Consider the following 6940-nt stretch of genomic DNA (forward strand, 5'->3'; position numbering starts at 1 on the left):
CCTCAACTCTTACACTACTCGAGCTTGGTGATATAACTGGTTCAGAAGTGACACTGACAATATATAAAACTGACAAACTTTAAGGTCACCAAATTTTATGACATAGGAGTTAGGGTTGCAAAAATATCAGGCTTTTGTGCTTTCCTGAAACTTCATTTGGTATCATTTTTAGAATTTCAGCCTACAATAGCACCAAAAACCAGCAATCCAAAAAGAAAGGTCACCTGTTACTTAAAAAAATAATAATAAATAAGACTTAAAAATATTTCATTTAGCATGAAAATAGTGATTATCCTGCTCAGACCATTGCTTCCTCAAATAGAATTTACTTAATATTATTAGCCCAGGAGGAAGTATTACAGGATGGATGTAATCTATAAACCCGTTGGGATTGATTATACCATAGGGGAGATATAACAGAGTGTTTTTGCTCCAAAATGATTAGATGCTAAAGCAAATTTGTATTACTGGCAGGTGCAAAGCGAAGAAAGTAACATATACTTACTTATCTTGGTTACTTTGCAGACTTTTGGTGCCCTGAGTCTTATGCTCTCAGTGGTCCTGAACAACCCCTGTGGATAATTAGCTCTGGAAACTGCTACACCCAAGTATCCACAACTGCTCTGCTGGGAGAGTCTGCTTTCTGGAATCTTCATTTTTAAATTTCTTCCTTTCTTTCTATCTACTTATTTGAAAGTCAGATAAAGTGAAGGAAGAGCGATGTTGCATCTACAAGTTTACCCCTGAAATGCCTGTAACAGTTGGGGTTGAGTTAGGCTGAAATCAGGAGCTGGGAACTCTATCAAGGTGCCTTCTGTGGGTGACAGGCACTCAGCTATCTGAGTCACCACCTGCTGCTACCCAACGTGGGCCTTAGTAGTAATTGGGACTGGAGCCATTTTTCCAATGGTGTCTTATCTGCTATGTCAAATGCCTTCCCCAGTCCTCACTTTTATTTTTTCTTATGTCCCTCTCTGGGCTGAAAAATTGTGCTAGTTCTGAAAGTCTTTGAGACTTGAAGAAGTTGGAATGATAATAACAGCAGCTGCCATTTACTGGAAGCTTCCAGGTAGCAAATGTTCTGTAAAGCATTCTCTATATAATGCTTCTCCATTGTTCGTAATACCCTTTAGCTTTTATTCCTTATTCTGCTTCCTTTTATGACAAGTTTTATCAAAGAATAATTATCATTTACTATTTCATATCCCAACAGTAAGATTTAATTTTTTCTCAGAAAAAAAAATGTCTTTAGTGCATTGAGCTTAGAGATATGGAAAACCTAAAAATTAAAATTAAAAGAGCCAGCAAGGGGACAAGCAGATGAAGCTGCTGCCTGTGGTGTCAGCAGCTCATGTGAGACTGTGTGTTGGAGTCCTGGCTTGCTATCCTGCTTCGTGGCAATGCACCTGCGCAACAAGATGGCCCAAGTGCTGAGCCTCCTGCCACGCCAGCGGGACGAATGAATGGATGGCGCGCTCGGCTTCTGGGTTTACAGGCATTTCGGATGTGAGCCAGAGGATGGGAAATCTTACTTCCTGTCTCTCCCCCTGTGTCAGTCCATCTTTCAAATAAAAAATGAATAAATTAAAACGCATAACCTAACTTTCTAGACATAATCATTTTGGTATATATTTTCCTGAAAATTGCCATGTATCTCCAATACATACATAAATACTGCTTATTTACTTGTAGAATCACTCTGTTTACATGGTTTATAACTTTTCTGATGAATAATTCACTAATTTATTTTTCAATATTTAATAATTACATAAAATTTTCACATTTGCTTGAAATCACATTACATGAAAATATGAATAATGTTCAAGTTCATGAAAAATTTAGAAATGTTTATAGTGATCTAAAATCTTCTAAAATCCATGCATTCTAGGAGCGTTTGCTAGGTCCATGACAGTGCAAGTTCAGGAAAGTTACCCATGGTTTCAAGTTTTTTGGCACCATAATAAACCTTTAAAATTGTTTTCCACCAACTTTTAAGATGTTTATTGTTTTTATTTGAAAAGTAGAATGACAGGGAGATCTTTCATCAATCAGCTGGTTCTTTCACAAAATCCCTGTAACGGTCAGGGCCTGGCCAGGCCACAATTCCATCTGGGTCTCCCACGTATGTATCAGGGACACTGTGTGTTCTTGACCTCTTCTGCTGCCTCCCAGAGTTGCATCAGAAGAAAGCAGAGGTGAGGCTTCCAACTCAGGCACTCTGTTAAGGATGTAGAGTTCCAAGGCAGTGGGACAGCACCTACTCCATGTACAAATATTTTGAGGAATGTTTGCTTGAAGTCTTCTAACTAATCATACTCATGAATAATATTATTTATTTATGTGATTAATTATAATTAATCTTTAATATTAATCATAATTATGTGTATTCCTTTTGGAGTACCTGACATACCAAAGCATTCAACTCTGCTCTTACAGAACTGATGTTTCATCTTGTATACACAATACATTTTTCAATCCAGTTCTTTCTTTTCAGATTTATTTATTTTTACTAGAGAGTCAGATTTACAGAGAGAACATACAGAAAGATCTTCTGTCTGCTGGTGATCTTCTGTCACTTTTCAAGTGGCCGCAATGACTAGAGCTGAGCCCATCTGAAGCCATGAGCCAAGAACTTTTTCTGGGTCTTCCACACGGGTGCAGGGTCCCAAGGCTTTGGGCTGTCCTCAACTGCTTTCCCAGGCCACAAGCAGGGAGCTGGATGTGAAGTGGAGCATTCAGTGCGTGAACAGCTGTCCAAATAGGATCCTGGTGAGTGAAAGGCAAGGATTCAGCTCGTGAGCAATCACATTGGACCCATTCCAGTTGTTTCTAATTCTGGAATTTCATGTTAAATTCTGGAATTTATTCCAACAGTCCTTTCACACTTGTCCACCTAGGTATTAGTGTCTAATTGTGACTGGTTGTAGTTTTCTGTAACTCAGTGGTCCTCAACATTTTTGTCCTGTTAGTGTTGCCCTAGAGTTATGACATTCGCATGTGTGACTCACTCCTTCAGGCACACATCATGCTAAATGTAATTATGTTTCTTTTAGATGTATTTATGATATTGTAAAGGCAGAGTTACAGAGAGAAGGATGGACAGAAAGAAAGATCTTCATGTGCTGTTCCACTTCCCAAGTGGTTGCAATGGCTGGAGCTGAGCCGACCCGAAGCCAGGAGCTTCTTCAAGGTCTTCCATGGGGGTGCAGGGTCCCAAGGCTGTGGGCTGTTCTCGACTGCTTTCCCAGGCCACAGGCAGTGAGCTGGATGGGAAGTGAAGCAGCCAGGGTATGAAGTGCCACCCATATGTCATCCTGGCAGATGCAAGACAAGGGTTTAGCCCATTAGTCTCTCAGGTCATTATGAAATATACTAGAATGAATGTAACATTAGTAAAGTGATAAAAGATGGGAACAGACTCAAGTTTAAGTATATCTGGGTTCTGTATAGGTAATAACTGCTTAAGTATTGTTATGTGCTTTGTTATATGATCATAAAGCTTAACATTAGCTGGCTTTCTTTGCTAATTCCCTAACCCTACTTTACTTCCAGATTCCACACTACAAGCAAAGAGAATTAATTTCTACTATAAGATATCTTTATGTTCCTAGAATTTTTTGTGGAACAAAATTCAAACTCCTTTCTCCTGGCAGTCAACATCTTTTTCCAGCATTTTCAGGCTTTTCTCCTTTTATATGCCATCTTTCACACGGCTCTCAGAACAGGAAACACTGGCATTTTCCATATTAACTCCTTTCCTCTCTCTACTCCTCATCCTACTGCAGTCTATCTGAGGTTCCATCTACCCTTCTGAAAGTGCTGCCAATCCTGAGGAATCATGACCTAGCTACTACTAAACCCAGTTGGGATTGCTAAGAAGAAATGAACATCTGAATTCATTGGCTGCTTCTTTATTAATCTCATGTTTTAGCTCCCCTCAACCTCTACCCATACTCAATACTCTGCCCTCAGAACTCTTTCCTAAGCAATTTTCTTTATGCTCTAACAATTTTCTTTGGGAGATGAGTTCTCTTTGTGGTTTCAGTTATTATCTGTGCACAGATGCCAAACAATTCTCTATTGCTAAATTGTATTTCTTTCCTGAGTCTTAGGTATACAATGGCTCATGGGATTTTTCTCCCTTAATGGTCTTTTGACATAACTACAAAAACTTCTAGAAAGCAGTTTGTCACCCCCCACTCCATGTTTCCCAATCTCTTCTTCATAAAGGTTACATAGTTCTATACAATGCACCAGTTGCCAAATTTCTTAACCCAGAATACAGGAAATGTAACTGGCATCTCTCCCTATTTTTTGGTCTTCACATGTTATCTATTTTATGTCATGGCTATACCTCAAAACATCTCCAAAATCTATTCCATATCTCAAATTCCAATACGATCACATCAGTCCAGATTGCCATCCCTTATCTAAGTTCATTAATCTCTTCTCTTCTGCTTTGCACCTTAACAACCCATCCTCCACCACACCCAACTAGTTTACCTCAAATCTGATAATATAATCCCTAAATTTTAAACCCTTCAAAAGATAAGTTCAAGGATTTGCCATGATTTATTAGGCGTTCTGAGATCTGGGTCTTTCCCTTCCCTCAATACATCTAGCAGCCCCGGTAATTCATTCTGTGTGTTTTCATACCACCTGGCCTGTCTGCAGTGAGCTTGGTCAGTTTCTGAGCTCTCCTTGGGTCTCTCGCCTTGCACAGAATGCTCTCCTCTCCCTCCTCCCTTCGTTCCTACTTCAGACTTCCTGTTCTCTAGGATTAACAGATTTTTCACAAAAAGATTTTAAGGTGTTTGTACTTTCTAGGTCATAACATGCATTGGATTACATGACTAGAAGTCCTCTTTCCCAACATGACTGCTAATAATTAAAGTAGGTCAAATCAAGGCACCACAAAATACTTATATTTATTTTGCCTTAGTATATTGTAGTGCAAAAGCATTCACTTTATTTATTTATTTATTTGTTCATTCATTTACTTACTTACTTACTTATTTATTTTTACTGTAGGGCTATGGCCTGTAGTTTGGATATGAATCCATTGAATGAAGATCCATAAGGTTCATTCAATCTGTCTTTAAAACAGTTTAAAGACATTTCCAACCCTTCTGGATTAAGGATTTTTAAAACATCTTCCCATACTATACCATTCTACCTAATTTAATGGAAATGTTTGCAGCAGTTCTCATTTAGTCTTTCTAAAATATTCAACTTAATTTTAAAAACTTTTCCATTTTGCCTTGTACTTGTATTTCACTGAATTATGTTATTGCTATCGAATTATATTGTATGATCAATAAGTCAACTGACACAAATAGTTTGGACATAAAACTAATTATTGAAAAGTGAATAAACAGCTCTTTCACATGGGTATTCTTATCATCTTTAGATTTAGTAATTTAGACTAGAAGATTAAATCACTTACATAACCTTAAAAAAAGTAAATAACCTTTGGTGTCCCCTTGGTCTGTGTACTTGTAAGCCCATAGAAATGGAAAGAAAATGCTTCCTGGCCTCAAGTTATTCTTTGACCTGCCAACTATTTGTAAATATTAATTCTCTTTGTTTATTTTCCTAAAAAATAGACACACAAATAAATACCAAGAGGAGCAGATGAAGAATGCTTAGGGAAAAAGATACAAAGCTAAACAATAAGGATGATATGTGGTTAAAACCAGAGGTTTATGAAGGATGAGGTGGGAAAGAGATTATCAAGCAAACCAGACCCAAGGCTATAGATTTCCCTATGACTTTACTTAACTGATAGCATGGAAACTCTTATATAAATTATCCATGCTACTGTTCCCTTCCATAGAGGATGCTGCATTTTCATATGTGGTTTGGGAAGACTTCCTGGAGCACATTAATTCCAAGTGATGGGGAAAACATAACTTAGTATTTACTCTAGAAAAGAAATCTAATTTGTAGGCTGAAAAGTCAGTGAAATTGAAGGGGCTTAAAAAAGGGGAGGGGAAGCCATATGATGGTTAGAGAAAAAAAAAACATTTTATTGTTACAGTGAGGAGTATATGCTTTCCATAAAATTGTGAGAGGGAAGGCAGAACATTTTTTTTAAAGATTTATTTTTATTTTATTACAGCCAGATATACACAGAGGAGGAGAGACAGAGAGGAAGATCTTCCGTCCGATGATTCACTCCCCAAGTGAGCTGCAACGGCCAGTGCGCGCCTATCCTATGCCGGGAACCAGGAACCTCTTCCAGGTCTCCACGCGGGTGCAGTGTCCCAATGCATTGGGCCGTCCTCGACTGCTTTCCCAGGCCACAAGCAGGGAACTGGATGGGAAGTGGAGCTGCCGGGATTAGAACCGGTGCCCATATGGGATCCCGGGGCTTTCAAGGCGAGGACTTTAGCCACTAGGCCACGCCGCTGGGCCCGGGAAGGCAGAACATTTTAAACAATAACTTTGCTGGACTTCAAACTACAAACTACAGCTCTGTGTTTATCATTAATTCCCTTCCAGTTACATATGCCTGTTATTTATATGGTTGCTCTTCAAAAAAGATTTATTTTTTTGAGAAGCAAAGTTACAGGAAAGGAGACAGGGAGGGACAGAGCGAGGCAGAAAGAAAGATATGAAGATCGTCTGTCTGCTGGTTTACTCCCCAAATGGCTGCAGTGGTTAAGACTGACCAGGCTGTGAAACCACGAGTCAGGAGCTTTTTCTGACTCTTTCACATTAGGAGCAGCGGCCTAAGCACTTGGATCATCTTCCGTTGCTTTTCCCCAGTGCGTTAGTCTGGAGCTGGAAAAGAAGTGGAACAAAGTGGAGGTGAACTACTTTCCTATGGGATGTTGCAGTGTGGCAGGCACGAGTGTGGCAGGTGGCGGCTTAGACTGGAATACCACAATGCTGGCCTCTAAAGTCCTGTGGCCACTTCCTTTAATGTTACTATTTC

This window comes from Ochotona princeps, chromosome 5, assembly GCF_030435755.1.
Source record: "Ochotona princeps isolate mOchPri1 chromosome 5, mOchPri1.hap1, whole genome shotgun sequence".
NCBI classification, from domain to species: Eukaryota; Metazoa; Chordata; class Mammalia; order Lagomorpha; family Ochotonidae; genus Ochotona; species Ochotona princeps.